Source organism: Hemicordylus capensis, chromosome 1 (genome assembly GCF_027244095.1).
Source record: "Hemicordylus capensis ecotype Gifberg chromosome 1, rHemCap1.1.pri, whole genome shotgun sequence".
NCBI lineage: Eukaryota > Metazoa > Chordata > Lepidosauria > Squamata > Cordylidae > Hemicordylus > Hemicordylus capensis.
The window spans coordinates 224901312-224927852 of NC_069657.1; the positions used below are offsets into that span (position 1 = coordinate 224901312).

The window sequence follows — 26541 nt, forward strand, 5'->3', positions numbered from 1 at the left end:
GAGGGCTGAGAAAGACCTAAGCCTCAAGCCTTGGAGACTGCTAAGCAATACTAGGCTAGATACACCAGTAGCCTGACTCAGAACAGGGTAGCTTGATATAGTAATATATGGTATGTCTATCACTTATTTGCGTAGGTCTCCTTTGCACCTCGGCAATCATCTGTTTCTTATTCAATTTCTGTTTAAGAAAAGACAGTGGATAGATTTTCCATGGAGAAAATCCCATCATCTACCTGTACAGCCAGAAGTTTTACTAGGACACACTGTTCTTGTATTCTTTTAATGGCATTCATTTGTATTTTCCAGCATTTGCTGCTCCTAAGTCTGGTTTTCAATTGTTTTAGTACTAACACCATTAAGCTGAACACTGCAGGAAATTCTTGTCCCTTATGACTTCAAAGTCCAGCAATTAGGACACATATGTGATGTGTCAACAGCACTAGATGGCATTTTATTATGGTTCACTTTGTTCTCTGCGGAGACAGTGGAATTGTCAACAGTACATGGAATCGACAGTGAGGGGACCTGTCTCCTGCTCAGAACCTCAGTCCTCTCAGCTTAACTCCCAGGGACTTCACACAACTTCATTTTCAACTTGTCTTCTATAACTAATATTTTGTTATCTGCAAATCAGCATTGCCATTGCAAAGATAAGGGGAAGATTTTTGTCCAAGTTGTGTAGGAGCATCAAAGGCTCGTCTACTACTGTTGTTACCACCTTGGAAAGTGGCAGGCAGAAGCTGAGCATGATAGCCACAGAGTGGACGACAGTAGCGAGGTCCAGATTCCCATCACATAACCAATCCATGCCACTCCCCCGCCCACCACATCTAGTAATACATCTCAAGGCATTTGATTCGGTAATCTGCATCTGTTGAATTTTTGCCTAGACACATCCTTTCCCAGTGCTGAGGCTGGCTGTAGAGAGGTAGACTTGCTTTATGGTCTCAATATCAAGCTGAAAGATCAAGGCAAAGTGTGAGTGCACGGAGCCTAATTTGTAGAATCAGCATGATTTATGAGACTGTACAAAGTCTGGTGATGGAGCTTGTCATCTAACTGCTCTATGCCAAATGTCAGGCTGAATGTATGGTTTGAATTTTATGACTGACAGAATGTTCAGGACTTATAATAGCAATAGCAATAGCACTTACATTTATATACCGCTTTACAGCCGGAGCTCTCTAAGCGGTTTACAATGATTTAGCATATTGCCCCCCAACATTCTGGGTACTCATTTTACCGACCTCAGAAGGATGGAAGGCTGAGTCAACCTTGAGCCCCTGGTCAGGATCGAACTTGTAACCTTCCGGTTACAGGGCGGCAGTTTTACCACTGCGCCACCAGGGGCTCATTTCATAATGGTGGAAAGCAGTTAACACACCTTGCCATAACTGCCTGTAATGAGAGAAGGTGTATGCAAGATTCTCTCCCCTGCACGCACACACACACAGGACCAGGCTAGGCACTTGAGCACCTTGGACAGCTGCAAATTTGTATTCTTCAGTTCATGTTTTATGTCTCCTTAACCTCTGGGGAGCCTGCATGAGCCCCAATCAGCACAGGCACCCTGATTCTTAAGTCATATTGCATGGTTCTCAATGCTTTTACTTTCCTTAAGACAAGTTCCCCTACTCCTCCTCTGCAGACCTCAAGGGACTAAACGCTTGGGAGAATCATGGCCTAACCAAGATCAAATAAAAATCAAGGCTTCCCTCATTCCTCATCTCCTGTTCTACAGACTTGGCTCTAGAGTCCAGAAGCATGCTTGCTACATGAAACAATACCAAGGCGAGATCAGACATCTTCCCACTGAATTTAGGAGGAACTCCCTTCTTTGCACTCTTCAGGAATGTTTCAGTAAGAAGGAAAAGAGGACACCTTTTTCTTTCCTCACCACTCTCCAGAACTAGCCCCTTCTCTCCAGCTATATAGCAATAAAATGCTTAGGTTTGGTTCTTTCTGCCCCAACTAGGTAGGTACCATATTAGTGGGTTTATTGCCCCCAACCCAGGGCTTGACAAATCTCAGGTGCCAGAGAGGCATGGTGACTAGATTAGGATATTAAGAGGCAGAGTTATTTAATAAAAGCTTTATTTGTTCCAGGCAGCTCTGTTTCTTTTGTAAGCATATGACTTGTAAAGGGGATAAAGAGAAATCAATTTACCCCCCATGCCAATATCCATCATTGTCTGGTAATTTAGTCCTTGGGAGGCCTTTTACGCAGATTCAATCTCTTGTATTCGGCCCAAACTGGATTCCACAGTTACTTCAGAGTCTACTGTGGACAACTCCTCCTCTTATAGGATTAGATTGGATCATTTTCAGTTTGTGACTCCTGAGGATGTGGACAAATGGCTTTGGACTGTATGTCCCACAACCTGACCTCTTGACCCTTGCCCAACTTGGCTTATTTCATCTGGTAAGCACATTATCAGAGAGGGAATATTATTATTACAGAAAGTAAATATTATAAATGCTTATTTGAGGGAGGGCCGGATGCCTCCTTCTCTTAAGGAGGCTATTATTAGACTGCTCTTGAAGAAAGCTACACTGGATCCCTCAGAGTCATTACAGACCCATTTCCAATCTTCCATGGTTAGTCAAGATAATTGAGAGGGTGGTAACCTCTTAGCTCCAGGCAGTTTTGGATGATGCAGATTATCTAGACCCATTTCAAAACAGCTTTCAGGTGGGCTATGGAGTTGAAATTAACACAGTTGGCCTGATGGATGATCTCCAATTAGCCATCGACAGAAACAGGCCGCATTCTCACATGACCGGAGATGAAAGGACCTCAGGTTCCAAAATCTGCACATCCGAATGCTGGCAACTGCAGTCACAACAGAAAATGGACCCCCAATTTCCATCCCCAGACTCTGATTTGTACCTGAGATTCCCTGCCTGGACCTCCAGTTCTGCACTGCCAACATCCTGGCTGCTTTTCCAACCAGAGTTGAGGGAGGAAGCTCCTCCCTCACTCCTGTTGCTATTGGCTGCCCTTTAGTCAAGAAGGAAGCCCAGGCAGCCAGATTCCCCTCCTCTCTGCGGTCTCACTGAATGCAGAGAGGGAGCTTTCTGTGACGTCCGAATTCGGATGTGAGAGCAAAGGGGGTGGGGTTCAGTGTTATGTATGGATGTGGCTGGAGTGCACCTTTTGGATCTCTTGGCAGCTTTCGAGACCATTGATCATGGTATCCTTCTGGGTTGCCTGAAGGAGGTGGGAGTGGGTGGCACTTTTTAATAGTGGTTCTGTTCCTATCTCTCTGGCAGATTCCAGATGGTGTGTTCTGCAAAGCAAGAACTAAAATACATTGCCCCACAAGGCTCCATACGGTCTCCCATGCTCTTTAACATCTACATGAAACCACTGGGAGAAATCATCAAGAGGTTTAATGCAGGGTGTTATCAATATGCTTATGACACCCAGATCTATTTGTCCATATTGACCTCATCTTGAAATGGCATAACCTCCCTAGTTTGGGAGTGGCATGTAGTTTGGGAGTGCTCCTGGATCCAAGACTCTATGGTTTATCAGATGGAGGCAGTGGCCAGGAGCATTTTTTACCAGCTTTGGCTAATGTGTCAGCTATGTCCATTTCTGGGGGTAAATGACCTTAAACAGTGGTGCATATGCTGGCTTAACTACTGTAATGCATTCTGCGTGGGGCTGCTTTTTTACATCATCTGGAAGCTACAATAGGTTCAGAATGTGGCAGTCAGATTGGTCTCTGGGACAATCCGAAGGGAACATATAGCATACATTTTAAAGGAATTGCACTGGCTACTGACATGTTTCCAAGCAAAACACAAAGTGCTGGTTATTACCTCTAAAGTTATCAACAGCTTGGTTCCAGGGTACTTATGAGAGCTCCTTATTTGTCATGAACCCTGTCACCTATTGAGATCATCTGGAGAGATCCGGTTACAGTTGCCACCAGCTCGTTCGGTGGCGACTTGGGACTGGGCCTTCCCCATCTCCATCTCCGATTGCTTTTAAAAAGATTCTCAAGACATACCTGTTCTTTAAACTGTTTGTTTTTATCCCATGAAATTGTATTAACTTTTTTATTCTGTGAAATTGTTTTAATTGTTGTTTTAAACTGTGTATGCCGCCTAGAGATACACATAAAGTAAAATAAAGTTGTGCCATCAAGTCGGTGTCGACTCCTGGTGACCACAGAGCCATGTGGTTTTTCTTTGGTAGAATACAGGAGGGGTTTTCCATTGCCTCCTCCCACGCAGTATGAGATGATGTCTTTCAGCATCTTCCTATATCGCTACTGCCCGATATAGGTGTTTCCCATAGTCTGGGAGACATACCAGCAGGGATTCGAACCGGCAACCTCTTGCTCGCTAGGCAAGTTACTTCCTTGCTGCGCCATTAGGTGGCTATCAGGCAGAATATAAATATGACAAACAAACACAGCACTATCAGGCTGGCTGGATTCCTTAACAGGCGTACTCCTTTTGGCAGTTGGAAATATCGTTTTGTGGTGGGTTACCCTTGTCATAATCTGTTCAGAATGTCACAATGTATACTGCCTGATAATAAGCAGCATAGTGCACATGAACACATCACAAATAAGAGACAAAATGCAACCTACCCACCTCTGTTCTTCTGGGCTTCTTATTACAGGGCCTGAGAACAGTTCATCTAAGGGAAAAGCTTTAGCCAGTGAATAACAACACAAGCATTTGCTCTTATGAGAAATGCCACAGATTCATTAATTATGCAAGTAGAGTGCATGGAGCCTTCATCTGCAGTCTCTCAGAGATCATCCTGCATGGCAGCATGGATAATCTGCCAACAAAATATTTAAAAAGTCAGCAGACAGACTGTACTCTGATTTGAAGCCTGGACTCCCCTTTGATAATTCAGACATTGTGAAAGTTAGTTAATTTTAAGTTGTCTCACATGGCTCTTTAAAAGTAAGAACCCCCCAAAAATTCTGCTTAAACTAGCCTTGAAAATAGGCATTTCTTCTATACTTCTGGCATAAAGACAAAGTAGAGAAAAATAGTGACTTCAAAATTGGTCCTAAGTGAAGAGGCAAATACTCACACTAAAAAGCTTTCTTCATAATCTCAGTATAATTACAGCAAGACTGTTCAGGTAGAGTAATTTGCTAAACAAGGTCATGATAAGGAACTTTAAAAGTAAAATTATCTTGAACATTCTTACACACAATTTTGCTTCTGTTGTTTTGCTCACCTTAATAAGAAACCTCTTCTGTTCCCGTAAGGGCATGTTTATCCACATTCCAGCAGCGAAAAGCACTCACTAACTGCCTCCTTGAGGAGCTTCTCAAGGGCACAGAATTGGATCTTGGTATAATTGTGTGTTAAACTTGACGCTTGGCTAAGCACTAGTTCAGTGTGCAGAAAAAGTGCATGGTATAATCCTCACAGAATTGTACCACTTACAAATGCAGCTGGGAGAACTGTACCATGTGCTTTTCCTGTATGTTTGAATGAGTTTACATGAGCTTCTGTATGTTTGGATTTTTAAACTCAAAGTAGGAAATACCTCAGAGATAGCATGCATGTAGGAAAATGAAAGACATTTGGACACCTGAATTCCTACAACAGTAACACAAGTTCTAACACAACCTGTCTCTTTAAAATGGCAGGTGGAAAGCGCATTCAGGAACAGCACAGTTTGAACTAAAAACAAACACCTTGTGACAGAAAGCCTGGGTGAATCAATATTGTGCAGAAAGGAAAGGAGAGCAGTATGTTATAGGCTGTACTGAGCAGGAGCAAGGGGGGGGGAGTATATTTTGATTTCTTCCCCCTCCCTTCCCCCAATTGTTAACATTTTGCCTATGGGAGGCAGAGTATGAAAAGTAGGTTCTGTAAAGATAATTCTATTACAGACATTTTCCAACACAATGACCATCAGCACTGGGGCTGGGCAGTGGGGAAGCAGGAGTCTACTTACCTACCCCCACACAACCATCTCCTCTTCAGGGTGGCGCTGCTCGTGAGCCCGCATGAGCAGCGCTGTTGTGGTCACCCAACATGGGAACTGGACAAAGAAGTCCTCCTGCATCCCACAATGCCTACATGGGCAGCGGAGAGGCAGCTTGCTGCAGTGGAGCAGGGCTCCTCTCCCTGGACACGCTGCAATCAGCGGAGTCCCAGCACTGCACAGGACCAGAAAGCGAGGTAGGATGGACTCCATTTCCATCCTACCTCACTTTTTGGCTGGATAGTAGATCTGGGCTGCCCGGAACTGCAGCTGCTGGGTCTGGAGAACTTCCAGCCTCCCAGATGACACATGAGTGTCTTGTGTAAGATGAAGTTTACCCAAGCAGCCTGTGTCATATCAATAACCCTAATGGCAGATACTGTGAAAGAAAGAAAGAAAGAAAGAAAGAACTACTATTATATACCACTTTTCAACAAAAGTTCCCAAAGCAGTTTACATAGATAGATAATTCACTAATGAGAGAGAAGAGAGAAGAGAGAAGAGAGAAGAGAGAAGAGAGAAGAGAGAAGCTCTTAGAGGGAACAGTGATCCCTGTCACCAAAGGGCTCACAATCTAAAAAGAAACATAAGACAGACACCAGCAAAGCCACTGGAGGAATGCTGTGCTAGGGTTGGATAGGGCCAGTTGCACTTTAAAAAGGTGCCTCTTTGCTCAGTTAGCAGGTGTGTACAAGATGGCTAGTATAGTAAAGACTGTGAACTTCAAATTGCCTATATCACTTCTACAAGAGTAGTCACGTCTGTCATAACAAAAGCCACCAAGAATCTCATTACATTTTCTCTCTCTCTCTCTCTCTCTGTGTATACACACAGAAGCAAACACACACAAACCTATCAACACTTCATACATCTGATAAAGTGGGCTCTAATACATGAAAACATATGGTACAATGAAAGCGTTAGTCTTTAAGGTGCCACAAGACACTACTAGTAGCGATGTGCAGAACTGGTTCGAAAAGAACTGGGTTCAGTTTGAACTGGCCCAATTTGACCGGTTCAAGCTCAATCTGGACCTGACTCCAAAAAGTGGGGGCTGGTCCAAATTCAAACCAAACCCAGTTCAGTTTGAACCAGTTCATCCGGGTTCTACCAGCTCAGCATGCTTACAAAGGGGAATCCCTATGGGGTTGAAAAGGGTGGGCTGAGACAGGCAGATGGTCACTTTACGTGCCTCAGTAGTGCCATGGCCCGTTAGCAGTGGCTTCCCTAGACCCCACCAGTCCTCCCCCCATCAGTGTGGGCCGGTTTGGGTATCAGCGCAAGTGTGGAGACCATTAGAGTGACCTCTGCGCTTGTGCTGAAGCCTGAACTGGGCCCCCACTGGCCTGTGCTGATTGGGGGGAGCAGTGATGGTGCCTAGTGGAGCTGCCGCTGTTGGCCTGCCACTGTTGAGGAGCCATGATGTCAGTGAGTAAAGTGATCTCCCGCCCACCCACCCACCTGCCCTCTTTCAACCCCATAGGGTTCTATGGGGTTTCCTTTGCTTCTAAAGGAAATCCTTACCAGATTCCCCTTTGCAAGCATGTGGAACCAATTCAACCTAGTTCTAATGCACGAACTGAACTGCTGGCTGGTTCTAATGATCCAGCTTGCAGGCTGACAGTTCAGTTCGAAACGAACTGCCTGGAGCAGTTCCATGCACACCCCTATTTGCGAGTTATGTCTGTTACTTGGTTCATTTGTTACTCAGTTCATCTGTTACCCAGATCATTTAAAATGTTGGGAGCTATATTGTGGAAACATTCAAATGAGGGGGGAAAGGGGGGTTGCATGCCCATCCTACCTGGAAAACAATATCCTGCAGAACTATGGAAAATATGCAGTAACCATCCTGGTCAGACAGTAAAAGTGTTATAATAGAGATCTAATAGTAGATTGGGCCATTTTTTTCACCACCAAGGATACCCAAGATTATGTCAAGGTGGCTTCTTAACAATCTTTGCTCTGCCTCAAGCAATCCATTACACAAATAGACCTCCTCAAAATACTGTATTTACCTGAATCCCAGACTAGCTTTCCCCCCAAGTTATTTGATGGGGGGTGGGGCATCATCTTAAATTCAGAGTGCTGTTCCTTTTGGGTAAATACATGTATAATCTGTATTTAACCTCTATTTTTTAGGGGGGGGGGCATCTTAAATTCAAGGTCATCTTCTATTCGGGTAAATATGGTACATTCCTTAGCCTCACTATCTCCATAAGAAAGTGATTGAGATAGTTTGCAATGCTTTTATTCTTGCACTGAAACAGAGGCAAGTCATGTCTCTAATTACCATGGGGCTTGCGCCTTTCATTTTAACTAGCTTTTGTCTCCAATTTATTTGTTGACTCAGTTGAGGAATTGAGAGAATGAAGCGAGTAAAGAATGTGTCATCTCTGACCATTTATCCTTACACAGCTCAAAAAGTACTTTCATGCATAACACCTTCCTACAATGAATGTCTTGGGTGATGTAGCTGCTAAGCATCTTTCTCCAGCTGCTAACTTATTTCCATGGCAGGTGCTTCCAAAACGTCTAGTCGGAGGCAAAACAAAACCAAAAACCAATAACCATCCAGATTTATTAGAAAGGGATACTGAAGCCAGAGAAGAGGTATCAATTTATGCCATTTTGAGCATCTGGTCTCATAAAAAGCATGCAGCCAAACGTCCATGGATTCAGCAACTGAATCCAAGCTGCTAACCAGAGGCTCTGGGATCTCTTATTACAAGCTCTGCCACACACTATTAGTGCAAGACCATAAAGCAAGGCTACTTTTCTACAACCAACCTCCCACCTCATAAATGTTTCCCTAATTATTGAGAATACGCATATAAAGGGTTGGGTGTGCTAAAGAAAGCCAGTTGTTGAAAGAAGCATGCCTAGCATGTGAATGCCATCAGACACAGGGTCTAGTACAGTAATCCCAAAGGGAAGGTGAGTTCCCTAGATAAAAGCTCTATTGCTGGTCCAGGACAATTAGATTCCAGGAAATAAAGCTATGATCTATAGGGCCACTGGGGAGCCTCCATAGTAACAAGATCTCAGTGTCACCAAGACATGCGAAAGATCACACAACTACATTTCTTCACATTGCCATCATCATCATACGCTCTGTTTGCCACACATGTGCCCTGCAAGATACTTCTAAACAGCTCATGGATGCTTACACAATCCTGGAAATTTTCTTATCTTTAAGAGAGATGCATATAAGCCACCTAATGGCGCAGCAGGAAATGACTTGCCTAGCAAGCATGAGATTGCCGATTCGAATCCCCGCTGGTACCTAAATTGGGCAGCAGAGATATAGGAAGATGCTGAAAGGCATCATCTCATACTGTGTGTGGGAGGAGGCAATGGTCAACCCCTCCTGTATTCTATCAAAGACAACCAACCACAGGGCTCTGTGGGCGCCACGAGTCAACACCGACTCGAGGGCACACTTCACTTTTCAGGGAGAAGAGCTGGTCTTGTGGTAGCAAGCATGACTTGTCCCCTTAGCTAAGCAGGGTCCGCCCTGGTTGCATATGAAAGGGAGACTAGAAGTGTGAGCACTGGGAGATATTCCCCTCAGGGGATAACGGAGCCGCTCTGGGAAGAGCAGAAGGTTTCAAGTTCCCTCCCTGGCTTCTCCAAGATAGGGCTGAGAGAGATTCTTGCCTACAACCCTGGAGAAGCCACTGCCAGTCTGGGTAGACAATACTGAGCTAGATGGACCAGTGGTCTGACTCAGTATATGGCAGCTTCCTATGTAGGTTTTTCATCTTGTGAATAATCTCTCAGTTTTAAGGCTCTGACTTGGTGGTGTTGTGAGATTGCAGTACTTAGCTGGCTGGGCTCTCATGCTAAAGGAGACCACCACTGATTTGATGTGACAAAGGCACCTATTGCAGGGAAAGGTATGAGGTGACCTCATCCCCCTCTCCCCCTTCACTGAAAGAGGGGTGTGCGTGCCTGCATGAAGCCAATGTAAAAAAGAGCAGGCTGCTAGCTACAAGGAGAAATCCAGTGAAGGGTTTCAAATGGGAGCACCTGGCACTTAGGGATGGAGCTGCTGCAGTATCTCAGGATTAAAGACCTAACCTCTCTCTGATGTAATTCATTATTGACTTTTTAAAACATTGTGCAATCTTATCACCAACCAAAGCTCAACCTGTGCTCTGTTTTAATAAATAAAGGAAGTACTACGAACACACTGTCAGTCTGCTGTAACCACTTCTTCCAAAGGAAATCAGAATCCAAGGTCCTGTGGGACCCCAGAACTTCTCATCGCCTGGCGGAGTGAGACAATGGGTAGCAGCATAACAGTATGATGCTGAAATATTTAGGTTAGCAAGATATGAGGCAGATCAATTAGAACAGCCACTTCTAATTGAGTACTCTAGTTACAGATGAAAATTACACAACTTAAAAGCCCAGTTACAGATGAAATTACACAACTTTCACTCAAAGACATTACAATCTCCTCTCTAATTTGTAATCATGAAAAAAAATATTGCAGATACTTGTAACATAAAATATCAGTTCACCAAATGATCTCCCCAATGACTGAGGAAACATTTAAAAAAACATGGAAATAGAATGAATGTACAGGTTAGTGTGCTCTGCTATGGGATAACCCTAAAGTAAAAATAGAGGGGGAAACTCATTTGCTGGATAAGATCGCTGAAGAAAGAAACAATAGTTGTCACGTCTTGAGGTCAACAACAAGCAGCATCCCACCACTAGCTGATTTTCTGCTCATGAACCCAAATATGGATGTAGAGATTCATTCCCAAGACCAGCTACCCAAAGGTCATCTGGGAGCATACTACTTCCCAAGATGGGCTATGCCTTTGCATGAAAACTAGAGGTGTGGCATGAATAGGTTTTTGTGATTCAATTCAACCTCAAATTGGATAGCAAAAAATTAAATCAATTCGTCAGACCAGCTGGCCATAGCCAGCTGTTTCAACAAACCGAATTAGAAATTGGCAGCGGGGGGGGGGGGGAGAATTGTAACTTGCCCATAGGGAACAATGGAGAACTCAAATCACCCCAGTGCTCTTTCATACTTGCAATGGCTGCCACAGCAAAGCAGCACCCTTAACAGCCAGCAAGCATAGTCATAAGCTGAACTACAGCAATGTGTCTCTTCAGCCACATTTTGACTGAGTGAGTGCACTTTGCAATGCAGAATGCAGATCGCATTGACCAGAGCAGGGAGTGAATCACAAGTTACTCTCATGGAGATCACCACAGCAATCACCAACTACTACTACTACTACTACTACTACTACACACAGCTCAGCTGAGCTGCCACTGTCCACTGCTCACCACAGGACCATCTCACAAAACAGACCAAACCAAAACCACAACTCAAGGAAGGCAGGCACAAAAGTTCTGCCTTTGTCAATCTGAGATCCAGCAAAACTAGATCGCTATTGCAGAAATAGGTAGCACAGCACATTATACTCAGTGCTGAGAAAAGAAAACCACAAAATCAAACCTTCCTTGGTTCCTTCCTCCTCTCTGGATATAAGGGCTCTCTCAGTCCCTTTGAATACATTCTGAAATTCCCTCCTTTTTTGTTCCCCCTTTGTCAATCTGAGTTCAAGCAAAATAGTTACAGCAGCAATAGCACAGCATAGAATCAGTGCTGAGAAAAGAAAACCACAAAATCAAACCTGCCTTCCTCCTGTCTGACTCCTGAGATATCCTCTTCTTCATAAGGGCTCTCTCTCTCTGTCTCCCAATCCCTTTGAATACACATTTTGAAATTCCCTCCAAAAGTGTTCCTCCCTCCCTCCCCCCAGCCCATGGTGGCACAGCTGCCCATGCCAAAACTTGATTTATATAACATGCCAACCAAGAAGCAAGGAGATCTCAAGCCAATTGGAAGCTAGTTCCAGAAAACCAATCAGGAAGGAGGGGAAGCCGGACAAAATGGCCAGTCAAATCCTGTGAATAAATTCACAGCAAATTCGGGCTAATTTGATTTGACCTTGAATCAGCCCCTTCAATTGAGGGGCGATTCGATTTACGGTCGAATCCACAAATCGCCCCCAATTCATTATGAATCACTTCGCAAATGAATCGAATTGCACATCTCTAATGAAAACTCACACCTAGTCCATATTGCATGGTCCTTGTTGTAGGATCCTCAGGGATATACATTCAGGAGGCACAGACAACTGCAGAGTGGAGGGAAGATCAACAAAAATCACTCTTCCCCATTGAACACATGGAACATGTTTCGGCCAGCACAACAGCAGTCTAGATATCAGTCAAATTGTATTCAAGCTCTAATGATGATTGAGCAGGCTTGTTTGCTATCCTTTAAGGAAACTACAGACTGAATATGTAATTAATTCCACAGTTTCAATGCCAACATAACCACCTATTGGGTCACCTGTTGACAGACATGTTTGTACTAGATGCCATTGCAGCATCTAACAAAACAAGTACTGGGTGTTGTCTACAAAAAGTTCATGGGTTAAAATATTAAAGATATTGATTATATGAGGAACAGATGAAATACAAACCTCAGATTCAGAATGCTGAACATGGAATGGAACATGGAAGAAGAAGTCGAAATCACATCAGTCTAGTGAACAACAGTCCGCCAAATTTCTCATCAAGTATCATAGTATTGTAAATTAAGAACAATACAATTGTATTGTAAATTATTCAACAATACAAGTTTGTTTATAGGGGCTATTGGGCAACTTTGCAACTGTTTGTTTATTTAAAATATTTATATCCTGCCCCTGCAATGCAATCCTGCTCAGAGTGGCACACATTAACGAGAAGCTTAACTCCTACAACTAACTGCTGGCAGCATGGAAACAGCAAGACAAGCCTCTACATAAGTTGTGGCAATGCCAGGTTGTGGCTCATTTTTGGAATCAAGTTGTGGGTTTTATGAGGGTTCTTTTAATATATATAAACAGACTATGAATTCACATTTAAGGAAGTAAATGTAGAAGAGTTTTCCAGTGCGAGTTCTCCGACAAGCTGCCAAAAAGCTTCATTGTGTCAGCCTCATTGGCTGGAAAGAGAATGGCATTGCAAGCATGGAAGGATATAAATACTCCAGGAGTTTATGTGTGGCTCGTTCGGGTTGCTGAGCTGGCAATAAATGGATTGATAGTTTATAGGAGAAGAAATAAGATAAGGAATTATAATGAAGTATAGCCTGCATTTATAGATTATGTTATGAACTAAATAGAAATGAGCATATTATGTCTTTTAAGTTTATATCACCTTTACATGTGGCGATTTGAATATTTATGGTGCTTTAGGTCTGAGTTTTATAGCATTATGTATACTGTATAAGAGTCAAACTAGAAGAGATGTATTACATTTCCATCTCCTTTAACTTTTTTTTAAAAAAATTGCAGCCACTGAGCTCCACAGTCTAGATTGGGCAGGTGACAAGGAACAGTTTTAACTCTTTAACAGTTGTTCCCGGGAAGAATGAGCTAAGTACACCGGGAAATATACTCCCAGTAGGGTCACCCAAGATGTGAAGGTCATCCCAGCTGCCCAGATAAAGCAAGCAAGCACCTATATTGGGCAGCAGTGATATAGGAAGGATAGCCACTTTAGTGTCAGTGACAAAGGCATCATTTCATACTGCACGGGAGGCAATGGTAAACCACTCCTGTATATTTTACCAAGAAAATAACATGGACAGACAAGACAGAATGATTGTCGAAGTAGTGCCAGATCATGGGCCCCCTCAGGTTGGATGGTACTCAACATGCTACTGAGGAAGAGCTGAGGATCTCTCAAAATACCAATGGTGTTCATGAAGCAGTTAGGCTAAAGCCTTTTGTATGCCTAGCGCAGCGGTGCACAAGTGAAATGTCCTGGTGGGCCAGAAACAACCATGATGCGGTGTGCAGAGGCTGAGGTCAACTTTCAGCACATTATTTATTACACTAAAACTAATTCTTAAAAAGTTAATGAAATCAAGAGAGCAGAGTTGGAGTCAGAGGAGGGGGATGAGGGATGCTGTTAGTGGGCTCTGGCACAGGGGCAGGACCAGCAAGGTGAGAGAGGAACATCTCGTCTCAAATGCATTGAGCTGCTGCTGCTGCTTGTCACAGGTCAAGCCAAGTGCTCTTAATGGCTTCTGCTGTTTTTGAAGGACTTTCCTTCCTGTGGACCAGCAAAAAAGTCCCTGAGGGCCAAATCCAGCCCCTAGGCCTTATGTTGCGCAGGCGTGGTCTAATGACTGATGTTGCCATGTGGGAAAAGAAAATCTGAAGCTGCAAAGACAGAATTACAATGGGAATGTGGAACGTAAGAAGCATGAATATGGGAAAGCTCGACACAGTGAAAGATGAAATGAATCGACTACAGATTGACATCTTGGACATCAGTGAATTAAAATGGACTGGAATAGGATACTTTCAGTCAGAAAATCATACTGTTTACTACTAAGGGCATGAAAAACAAAAATGAAACTGTATTGCTTTCATAGTCAGGAAGGATACAGCAATGACAGTACTTGGGTACAATGCAGTCAGTGACCGACTAATATCAATAAGATTTCATAAACAACCCTTTAGCATGACAGTTTTTCAAGTCTATGCCCCAATAACTGGTGTAGAAGAAGAGAAAGTTGATGAGTTCTATGCTCAACTTCAGTCTGAAATTGACAGAACATGCAAGCAAGATGTGCTGCAGGTGGTTGAAGACTGGAATGCCAAACTTGGAAATGGTGAGGAGGAAAACACAGTTCGACTGCATGGACTAGGAAACAGAAATGAAGCAGGAGAATGACTTATTAGTTTCTGCCAAGCCATTGCTAACACATCCTTCAAAAAACCAAAGTGGTGCCTATACACATGGACATCACCAGGTGGAGTACACAGAAATCAAATTGATTACATTATTGATGCAAGGAGATGAAAGAGCTCAGTTATAACAGCAAAGACGTGGCTGGGGGCCAATTGTGGAACAGATCACAAACTGTTCATGTGCAAGTTCCGAGTCAAGCTAAAGTGGAAAAACAAAACTATCCAGCTTCCACAATATGATCTTGAGAATGTATCCACTATTTTCAAGGAGAACATCAAGAACCACTTTGAAGTTCTGAATCACATTGAGAGACCATGTGGAACTGTGGAACGGAATCAAAGAAACTGTTAAAGACGAATGTGAAAAGTGACTGCCAAAGACCAAGGAACAGAAGAAAGAGAAATGGATGTGAGAGCAGACAGTGGAAATTGTTAAGACGACGAGAGAAGCCAAAGTCAAGAAAGATGAGGAGAGGAGAGGAGAGCTGGTCTGGAGAGGAGAGCTGGTCTTGTGGTAGCAAGTATGACTTGCCCCCATAGCTAAGCAGGGTCTGCCCTGGTTGCATCTGAATGGGAGACTTGATGTGTGAGCACTATAAGATATTCCCCTCAGGGGATGGAGCCGCTCTGGGAAGAGGAGAAGGTTTCAGGTTCCCTCCCTGGCTTCTCCAAGATAGGGCTGAGAGAGATTCCTGCCTGCAACCTTGGAGAAGCTGCTGCCAGTCTGTGAAGACAATACTGAGCTAGATAGACCAATAGTCTGACTCAGTATATGGCAATTTCCTATGTTCCTATAAAGACTTCATGAAGGAACATAATAGGGATTTTAAGAAAGCTGTTAGAAGAGACAAGGAGTAGTACTACAATGACATAAGTAAAGACCTTGAGGATGGAAACAGACATGGAAAAACAAAATTTTCAAAAGATCTCTGAACTCAGAAGGAGGTTCCAACCTTGAATTGGTTTGTTAAGGGATGCCAAAGGACAGATAGTAACTGATTCAGAGATCAAGAGAGATGGAAGGAGTATACTGAAAATCTGTACAGCAAGGATGTTTGTATGTATTTATTTCAGCCCAAGGCCAGCATAAGCAAGGATTTTAACATCCAAGATACTCTAGAAGATATTCCCTATTTTCAAGAACCTCTATAACTGGAAGATGAAGTTAGATCAGCACTCCGGTCATTACCAAGTTGGAAGGCTACAGGTGGAATACTGATGGAATAGCTACAGAAATATGGCAGGCAACAGAAGAAGAATCAGTCAAGGCTCTAACCAAACAATGCCAGCAAATCTGGAGAATGACACAGTGGTCGTCAGTGGAAGAGGTCGGTCTACATACCCATACCAAAGAAAGGAGACTTAACAGATTGTGCAAACCATCACACAACATTCTTAATTCACATGCTAGCAAAATAATGCTCAGGATCATCCAACACAGATTAGAGCCTTAAGTGGAAAGGGAAATGCCAGATGTTCAAGCTGGTTTCCAAAAAGGCCAAGGACGAAGAGACATTGTTGCTGATGCACACTGGATAATTGAGAAAGCCAAGGAAAACCAAAAAGAAGTCAATATGTGCTTTTTTTTACTGCAGAAAAGCCTTCAATTGTGTCGACCATGTCAAGTTGTGAAATATCCTTAGGAGAATGGGCATCCTAGAACACTTCATTGTTCTCATGAGAAACCTATATACAGGATAGGAAGTCACGTTCCAGATGGAACATGGTTCCAGATGGGCAAAGTAGTAAGACAAGGCTGTATACTTTCTCCTTATTTATTCAACTTATATGCTGAACATATATTGAGAGAAGCTGGATTGGAAGAAGATCAGCATGGTTTTAAAGTTGGAGGAAGAAACATCAATAACCTGTGCTACGCTGATGACACCACTCTGATTGGTCAGAATGCGGATGATCTGTAAGCTCTAGTAATGAAACTCAAGGTGCATAATGAAAAAAATGGGACGACTAAATGTAAAGAAGAATAAACTAATGACAATGGGTACAGCAACCAGCCTCAGAATTGATAATGAAGACACTGAAGTGGTGGATAGCTTCTGCCTTCTAGGATCGACCATCAACAGTAAAGGATCCAGCAGTCAAGAAATATGCCGCAGACTAGAACTTGGTAGGGTTGCAATGAGGGCCTTGGAAAGGATATTTAGATGCCATGACTTGTCTATACCTACAAAGATTAGAATCATTCAGACAATGGTATTTCCATGACGCTCTATGGATGCGAAAGCTGGACTTGACACTTTTGAACTTTGGCACTGGAGAAGACTTTTGAGGATACTATGGGCAGCTAGTAAAAATAGAGGAAATCAACCCAGAATTTTCACTCGAGGCACAAATGACCAGGATCAAATTATCTTACTGAATGCACCACTGAAAGACCTTAAAGGCCAAGTTGAAGACAGAGCATCCTGGAGAGAATCTATGTGGTCGCTAAGGGTCAACACTGACTTGACAGCACTTAATCAATCAATCAATGGTCAGAAAATTTTTCAAGATTTAAATTATGATGTCTTCACCACCATTCTGGGGGAAGAGTGCCACTCAGATTTGCTGCCTCAGGCCCTAGGATATCTTTGGCCAGCGCTGATAGTCAGCTTAAAAATCAACATATCTCATCTTACACTGAAAATTGCACAAATATCTCCAAATAAAAATGGAGCCTGTTCCTTAGGATCCACCAGTTCAGGGCTCTTTCAGGCCAGTTCTATTAACCATATTGTCTTGTTAATTATCCACAGCCCCAGTTCACACTCTCTTCTCACACAGCACATGAGTGAGGGCCTACATTGTCATTGCTCCAGACTGTGGAAAGCTCTTGCTGTGGCTGTTCACTCCCTCCAACTTTGCCTATTGGCAGTAGGTAATGTCAGTATTTTTCTCCTGTGCCTTTAGGCTTTGACAACTGTGTAGAGTTGCTATTGTGATTACTGAACATATTCCTTTCATGTGTGATGCTATGGTTAATTATTTTTAAATATTGTTTTCTTTTAAATTTTGTATATTGCATTTTAATGTTTGTTAGTTGCCTCGGGATTTTACATAGGTCGGCCTATAAATAAGACAAATCAATCTAGGGTGAATTCCTATATAAAGAATTGCACTGTTGGGAGCCAGAGATCTGCATACAGTGGTCCCTCTACTTACGAAATTAATCCGTTCCGAATGCACATTTGTAAGTCGAAAAATTCGTAAGTCGAAAAGCGGTTTCCCATAGGAATGCATTGGGAACGGATTAATGCGTTCCGGAGCCTAGAAAAAAGACCCAGACCCCCAGTAAGGCTTGCAAACTGCACAGGAACATTTCTTTTCAAGAATAAACAGGCAGTAAACAGGCAGGCAAGTCAAGGAAACCGCATGTAAAATTTGTAAGTCGAGGAAACCCCATCTAAAAATTTGTAAGTCGAGGAAACCCCATCTAAAAATTTGTAAGTCGAAAAAACCGCATCTAAAACCGGATCTAAAACTGCCGTTTGTAACTCGAAAAATACTTATATCGAGTAGTTTGTAAGTCGAGGGACCACTGTATTTAAAATCCCCAAGGAAGCTGAAGAGCAGGCAGCCATAGCCTCTCCAGCACGTTCTTCCCTTGGCCTCTTCATTTACTCCCCTTCCTAGATTGCTGTGTAGAAAAACTTGGAATGATGCTCAGCAATCTGGGGATCAGGGGAAGGAACGGCTGGGAGAGAACCAGATGGGAAAGGCCATGTGTGCTGCTTCATCAGGATGTACAGGTACAGTACACTGTACATCCTGATGAAGCACACATGGCCTTTCTGTGTACAGATCTTCATGTGGCATACAAAATGTATTGTTTATTTAAAATATTTAAACCCAGCCCCTCCAGCACACTGCTGCTTGGGGCAGCAAAAGCAATGGAAATGTTAGGCCGTGACATACCCGTAGATATAGGCTGTCATCCCTTCAGGGCTGGCCTGGAGTCTCCAGGAATTGGCGCCCATCTCCAAGGGACTATTGCAAGCAACCTAGAGATCTGTTATGCAAGGGAAACCAAATATCACACCAAACCAGACAACATGGTCACAGACATTATAATACTCTGAATAAAGGTCTTTGCTTTCATTGCAAGGCTATATTCAAGTTTGCAGAACTTGCGGAGCAAAGATCCTGACAAGCTGTAATCACCCAAAAGTTATCAATAGAATTTGCTGGGTTTTGCGGGGAGGGGAATCTGTGTTTAGAGAGGAAAATAAAATGTTTAATATTCATACAAGACAATGCTAGTCACAGATAAAACCCTAACCATATTAGAGAAGCCAAATGCAATAACAAAATTAGCTTATTAATGTCTATCAGGCCTATTTGTTGAGCTCAGAGTTAATAACAATTCCATAAATTTAAGTCAGTCTCTCTCTCACACACTCACATTAAGGTGCACAAGAACTGGTAATACATACCTATATGTTATGCAGCTAAAATAGTCTCATGTGTTATTCCCATCCACTAAATGCCTTTCATAATAATTTTTAAAGTGTTGAATTACATCAGGTACAAGTTTAACGCTGCAAAAGCAACAATCCATGCCGTTGCACAACTTCTATTTATCTGGATCTGCACACGCAGTGGGGAAATGACTTGACTTGCAATCCGAAGTTGCTGGTTCGAATCCACACTGGTACATCTATATTGGGCAGCAGCGATATTGGAAGATGCTGAAAAGCATCATCTCACACTGCGCGGGAAAAGTCAATGGTAAACCCCTCCTGTATTCTACCAAAGACAAGCACAGGGCTCTGTGGTCACCAGGAGTCAACACCGACCCGATGGCACACTTTACCTTTACCTATTAAACAGCAGCACTTTGAAGATTAGTCTGGATGCTTCTACAGTTATTTCTCTATAGGGGTGTGTGTGTGAATCAGACAAGAATATGAGGAGAGAAGACCAGATGTGAACCATAGTTTAGCCTCTCATCATACTTCTTTCTTTCCCACAAATTTCCTCTTTTTTAAATTAATGTACTAAGGTGTTTCATTATAACAATAAATGACAGCAATGAAGTAGCAGAATCACAACTAAAATTAAAACAAAAACAATTGTTTACTAGTATTATATTATGCAGGATGTAATGATATCCTATTATATTACCTAGAACTATATAATATATACAGACTTTCTATAGAAAAACATGAGCAAAAAGCTAAGTCTCTGATCAAGGAGCTTACACCCCAGTGTTCAAGCGAGACTTCAGGGGCAGAGGAGGTGAAAGCAAAGCAAAGGATGAACACAAGCAAATACAATTACATATACTTAGGCTTCATTTCCATTGGGAGAGGGAACGAAAAGGATCAAGCCAACAGATCCATAGGAAGGAAAAACCATCAACAGGGCCCCCCAGTCTCGGAGCAGATTCAGACACAATGCTAAACCATGGTTTAACATTACTAACACAAGCTTAGGCTTGAGAGTGAAGGGAAGATAAGATATGTCCTAGTAAAAAAACAAACCACAACTTGTGTCTGAACCAGACAAATCCCAGCCTGTTTGAACCATAGTTTGAGTGAACCAGGTTATCAAACTAGGATATGATTTTGTTTTGATATCCTGACTTGCTCACAAAAGGGGAAGGAGCAAATTTAACCCCCTCAAATTTAACCCCCTTTCCCCACAAAGGGGAAGCTGTCTTTAAAATGCAGTTGGTGGATTCTCTTTCATCAAATTCTTACATTTTATCCTCCTTGAGATTTTCCAAATGGCGATTTACTCCTGCTTCACTATGATTAGGGTTGGGGGAAGTTGAGATGAAGGAGAGAGTGAAGGATGGTGTACATCCTAATAGTGTGAAAGTGGCTCCTACCTGATCCATCCCATAATCTCTGGCTATTGGCCACTGTGGCTGGGGATTATGGCAGTTGTAGTCCAAAAACAACTGGGGGGCGGCGGGAGGCGGCAAAGCTAAGCAGGCCTGTACTACAAGATGTGTTTTCCTACTAAGCTATAAAGACAGGTCTCTTGCACGCATTAGTGTTCATAACAGCCAACTACCCTGACTAGCTGAAAATGGCACGGTTTACCCATTGCAATGGTGCCAGCAAGGACAAGCCCATTTTAATGCTAGCCTGTTGTGCACATTTATTTTGTAAAAGATTATACTGCCTTTCTAACTTTAAAAAAGTATTCACGGAAGTGTAGAACATAAAAGTATAATAAAACAGTCAATTTAAAAACCAATGACAGCATATTTAAAAAAAAACAGAAAATAAGCACATGCAGAACATTCACAATGATTATACTCCCAAGATACCTCCCAAGACACCTCCGTCTTGAACACAGCAATGCATGCTTCAAGAAAGGAGTACATATGCAAGCTCAGACCCCATATTCAAGCTCAGATGGCTTGGGTCCAGGCTATTTAAGAGAGTGCCTCCTTTTGTCATGAACCCTGACGCTTGTTATGATCTTCTGGAGAGGTCCAGTTACGGTTGCCACCGGCTCCTTTGGTGGCAACCCGGGACCGGGTTTTCTCTGTGGCTGCCTCGGGACTTTGAAATTTGCTCCCTGCTGAAATAAGAGCTTCTCTTATTTGTTTTCAAATAAGAAAACAAACTAGCTGAACCCGCACAGAGCATCTGTGCACTGTGCAGTAGTTAACTTATTATTATTATTGTTCTTATTTCTTCTCCTTCTCTGTTTTCAGGAAGAACCTCAAGACTCACCTGTTCTCACAGGCTATTAATTATAATTAATTTTAATCATTTGTTTTAATAATTGTTCTATGCTACTGTTTTTATTATTTCATGTATTTTAATCTGTGTTGGTTTTTAAATATTGTTTTAAATGTTGTATAGTGCCTAGAGATGTACATATCAGGTGGTATAAAGATACAATAAATAAAATAAATAATAATAATAAATTCCATTGCTGGATAAGCACATGCCTTACTGAACATAGGATTTCTATAGAAATTCAGTTCATCTTTAGTAAAAGTAGAACACCAGCATTTAGAAGATTGTAGGTGGAAGGCTCAATACCTAAATAGCAGTTAAGGCATTTTACAATGGCATCATTATGGTCTGGTTCACACCTAAACACAACGATGCATTCAGTTTTATGATCTTCTGCCAAAAAAAAAAAAAGCAGCATAGCCCATCTAACTAGGCAGATTTATAGTCTGAATGCATTCAAGAGAGAATACAGATTAGCTAGCAAAGTTCTGAGCAAACCATCTTGCAAATCAAGGTTGAGGTCAGTGGAAGGAAGACACCTGCAGTGTCACCTTGAAGTTATATAAAGATAATTTTTGTGCCTGAGGCTGCTGGTAGCTTTCCAATCTTATTTTGTTCATGAACTTCTTAGCTAGGGGTCACCAGTTCTCGACATTTCAGTTTTTAGGTTCCCTATTCCAGACAAGTTAAAGAGCCACAAAGTTGCAGACAGCAGATAACAGGCAGTTTCTGTTGAGCAAGGCTCTGAATGTACACATCTTATCACAGGGAGCCTCTGCAATTCAAAAAGACAAAAACAAAAAAGCCATTATCAAGAGCCTCCCCAAATGCAACATAGCAAAACTAAGAAAGTTCTTAGAGAGCCTAGTGGCTCTCACTTCCATGAGAACACAGGACTATAGAGCCAAGGATAGCAGGAACATTAAAGTATTTCAGAACTTCATACAGCAGCAGGAAAGGCAGTAGGGAGGGAACCAGAAGTTAAAGTTAGGGATGTGCAGACCGGTTCGGATCCGAACTGGTTCCGGTTCGGATCCGAACCGAACCACCCCCGGTTCAGTTCAAATCCGAACCAAACTGGGGGTGGTTTGTTTTGAACCAGTTCGGACCAGTTTGGATTGGTTATGACACCTGGAAATTGGTAGGATGGTAGCTGGCACCCAGGGGTACCTGTCATCCAAACCCGAAAGCAATCGGACACTCGTACGATTTTTTATGAATTTTTGAAAATTATTTTTATTTTTTCTCATAGGATATAATGGGACTCGAACCAGGCCATTATTCCTTATTGGGGAACACCCATGGGTGCCAACAACCATGCAAACCCTGAAGCAATCAGACACCCCTATGATTTTTTATGAATATTTGAAATATTTTTAATTATTTTTCTCATTGAGTATAATGCGACCCGAACCAGTCCATATCCCATATTGTGGAGCACCTAGGGACATAAAAGCAGGGTGGGTGGTAGACAGACAGGGGTGCCTACCACCCAAAATGTCCCAAGGCAATTGGACACTCCTCTGATTGTTGGTGAATTGTTAAAATATTTTTGAATTAGTCATAGAGAATAATTAGGATTGCAGCAAATGTATCGCTTCACGTTGGGGAGAAAGGGGTGTCGTAGAGTGCAGTGTGGTGGGTGGTAGTTCCTAGGGTGGCCAAGGAAGCTATCAGAATTATTTGAAAGGAATTGGGCAAAGGGGTGATTTTTAAGTGATTTTTGAAGTTTACGCGTCTTTAAGGTTTTTCTCCATAAAGAAGCATGGAGGTGTCAGCAAATGTATAGGTTCACGTTGGGGGCAAAGGGGTGGCCTAGAGCAGTGTGGGGCTGGTGGTAGTCCCAGGTAGGGGCAAGGAAGCTATCAAAATTATTTGAAAGGATTTGGGCAGAGGGATGATTTTTAAGTGATTTTTGAAGTTTACGCGTCTTTAAGGTTTTCCCCCATTAGGTGTAATGAAGGGTGTATCGCTTCACATCGCGGGGAAAGGGGTGGCCTAGAGCAGTGTGGGGTTGGTGGTAGTGCTGGGTAGGGGCAGGGAAGCTACCTGAATTTTTTCAAAGGATTTGGGCAGAAGGCTGATTTTTGGTTAATTGTTGAAGTTTACGCGTCTTTAAGGTTTTTCCTCATAATAAGTTATAATGGAGCTTTCAGCAGCCCCATAAATGCACACGGGGTGTGCTGGGGTGGCCCAGAGCGAGTGGTGGTGTAGTGCACATAGGGTGCCAACCTCCCCCATGGGTTTCTAACCAATGGGGTACAGGGTTCTCTTGTTTCTGACGTATTGAGTGTGGATTCTATGATAGCATATGAGATTTTCAATGAGACGCCATGAATCCACTCTAATATGCTATCATAGAATCCACACTCAATACCTCAGAAACAAGAGAACCCTGTACCCCATGGGTTAGAAACCCATGGGGTTGGTTGGCACCCTATGTGCACTACACCACCACTTGCTCTGGGCTAGCCCAGCAACACCCATGTGCACTTATGGGGCTGCTGAAAGCTCCATTATTATGAGGAAAAACCTTAAAGACGCGTAAACTTCAACAATTAACCAAAAATCAGCCCTCTGCCCAAATCCTTTGAAAAAATTCAGGTAGCTTCCCTGCCCCTACCCGGCACTACCACCAACCCCACACTGCTCTAGGCCACCCCTTTCCCCCCGATGTGAAGCGATACACCCTTCATTATACCTAATGGGGGAAAACCTTAAAGACGCGTAAACTTCAAAAATCACTTAAAAATCACCCCTTTGCCCAAATCCTTTCAAATAATTCTGATAGCTTCCTTGCCCACCCTAGGAACTACCACCCACCACACTGCACTCTACGACAACCCTTTCCCCCTGACGTGAAGCTATACATTTGCTCCAATCCTAATTATTCTCTATGAGGAATTCAAAAATATTTTAACAATTCACCAACAATCAGAGGAGTGTCCAATTGCCTTGGGATTTTTTGGGTGGTAGGCACCCCTGTCTGTCTACCACCCACCCCGCTTTTGTGCCCCTAGGTGCTCCACAATAGGGGATATGGACTGGTTCAGGTCCCATTAAACTCAATGAGAAAAATTAAAAATATTTCAAATATTCATAAAAAATCATAGGGGTGTCTGATTGCTTCAGGGTTTGCATGGTTGTTGGCACCCATGGGTGTTCCCCAATAAGGAATAATGGCCTGGTTCGAGTCCCATTATATCCTATGAGAAAAAATAAAAGTAATTTTCAAAAATTCATAAAAAATCATACGAGTGTCCGATTGCTTTCGGGTTTGGATGACAGGTACCCCTGGGTGCCAGCTACCATCCAACCAATTTTCAGGTGTCCGAACCGATCCAAACCGGTCCGAATCCGAACTGAACCAGGGGGTGGTTCGGACAAAACCAAAACTGAACCACCCCCTCCTGGTTCGGACCCGGTTCGGATCCAAACCAGGTGAACCGGTTTTGTGCACATCCCTAGTTAAAGTGAGGGCTGACTTTTGTATTTAAAGGACTCTCTATGGAGAGCCAGTCCTGCAGCAGCAAGCATGAATTATCTCCTTTGCTAAGCAGGGTTCTCCTTCAACGACTACATAAGTGCTGTGCTGTAAGATATTCCACTTAGCGGGTGGGACTGTAGCTCAGTGGTAGAGCATCTGCTTTGCATGTAGAAGGTCTTGAGTTCAGACTCTGGCATCTCCAGGTAGGGCTGGGAAAGACTCCTGCCTGGAACCTTGGAGAACCACTCCCAAACAGTGCAGACAATACTGAGCTAGATGTACCAATGATCATCTGACTCGGTAGAAGGCAGCTTCCTATGCTCCTATACCAGTGTCAGTAGCAATCAGAGGAGAAGCTGGTTGTCCACTGTAATAATCCTCTCCCTCACTTGCTGCTCATGACCACATTCCTTTATGAGCTTCTAATGCATCTCAGTACCAGTTTGGCTGAGCTGCCTTTTGTCTGGAAAGTGTCAGCATTAACTTCATGGGTGCCACAGCCATATGTTTACATGTGGTAGTCAAGGGCTGTATCCTAAGCTTTCCTGCATCCAGGGGAAGGAATTGCTGCTGCTCCAGATGAAGCTTCTTCTTCTGGAGGAAGAAAACAATCCAAAGCAAATTAGGACTCTACTTTCTGGACCAGATTAATAGTTATCCTCCCTCCTCGACCTTGCAAACAATTTTGAGTTCGCAAACACTGGGTAGTAGCTCATGCCTCCTTTAATATCTTCTCACACCCTCTGAAGGAAACTCACTTCACAATTTGAAAACTAAGTGTAGTCCTGACAGCATCTTCATGTGTTCCCTGGGCAACAGAGTAGTTGCTAAAGAGTCACATGGCACTATGGTAGCTGCTAACTGGGCAGTTCCCCTGCTAACTGGGCAAAGAGGCACCTTTTAAAGTGGTGATTCTCATATTTAGCTGGGGAAGAGCAACTGGCCCTATCCAACCCCAGCACAACATCCCTCCCGTGGCTGTTGCTGGTGTCTGCTTTATATTTCTTTTTCTATTGTGAGCCCTTTGGGGACAGGGGGTCATCTTAGGAGAAACCTAAGTATGTAGTACGCCACTCTGGGCTCCTTGGAGGAAGAGCAGTATATAAAATAATATAATAATAACAATAATAATCATTTTATTTACTTTTTCTATGTAAACCACTTTGAGAACATATGTTGAAAAGCAGTATATAAGTAATAGTAGTGGTGGTGGTGGTAATGAATAGCCAATATGTGACAAAGTGGCGCAGCGGGGAACTGCCCCGAGCCATTTTGGAAGAGCAGTATATAAATCAAATAAATAAATAAATAAATAACAAGCAGAAGGTTGCCAGTTCGAATCCCCGGTGCTACTATATCAGGCAGTGCAGCAGCAATATAGGAAGATGCTGAAAGGCATCATCTCATACTGTATGGGAGGAGGCCATGGTAAACCCAGCCTGTATTCTACCAAAGAAAACCACAGGGCTCTGTGGTCACCAGGAGTCGAAATTGACTCGATGACACACTACCTTTATGCAATGCTAGTACAAGTCATATGACTGGTCCATGTATATCCTACTGCTGACATGTAGAGATGCAACCAGATTG

The 26541-nt window shown here is 42.9% G+C and overlaps 1 protein-coding gene across 1 annotated transcript in view; it reads right to left on the reverse strand.

The window, feature by feature from the left end:
* The window catches only part of KLF7 (KLF transcription factor 7), a 95884-nt gene that overhangs the window by 50362 nt on the left and 18981 nt on the right, over positions 1–26541 (reverse strand). The window lies entirely within an intron of this gene.